Below are 445 nucleotides of genomic sequence, written 5' to 3' on the forward strand. Positions count from 1 at the left end.
TTTTTTTTCTCGAAAGAATATAGAATCAGATATTGTAATTTACAGATTGTATAAAACATGTTAAAATTTTTGCACTGACTCCAAGAAGAAATTTCCTAATTTTTTGTTTCCCTAGAAGAATTCATACGTTCTGGATACCCCTGAATGCAAGCTGGTCGATGACGACACTTGTGCAAGTCACGGAAACACCGGATGTTATGTCTAAAGTGTTTATCGGATAAAGTGTTTATCGGAACTATATTACGTACCACTTCTGGAATGAGGACGGAGGACGAGTGATATAAGCTCACGTGTTGTATATAGAACTCTACTAAACAATATGTGTCCTGTTCTTACAGAGTTCAAAGCTAGCATTCTTTATGCATGAGTTGCCGTACCGACACACAGTGTGCATCGTGGCTGGAAGCGTTCAGTCGAGTGTAAAATTTCAAAGTTCGATCGTAAC

At 38.0% G+C, this 445-nt stretch overlaps 1 protein-coding gene across 5 annotated transcripts in view; it reads left to right on the forward strand.

The window, feature by feature from the left end:
• Nucleotides 1-445, forward strand: part of LOC111875398 (CCAAT/enhancer-binding protein zeta) — a 79,469-nt gene that overhangs the window by 70,855 nt on the left and 8,169 nt on the right. The window lies entirely within an intron of this gene.

This window comes from Cryptotermes secundus, unplaced genomic scaffold (assembly GCF_002891405.2).
Source record: "Cryptotermes secundus unplaced genomic scaffold, Csec_1.0 scaffold589, whole genome shotgun sequence".
Classification (NCBI taxonomy): domain Eukaryota; kingdom Metazoa; phylum Arthropoda; class Insecta; order Blattodea; family Kalotermitidae; genus Cryptotermes; species Cryptotermes secundus.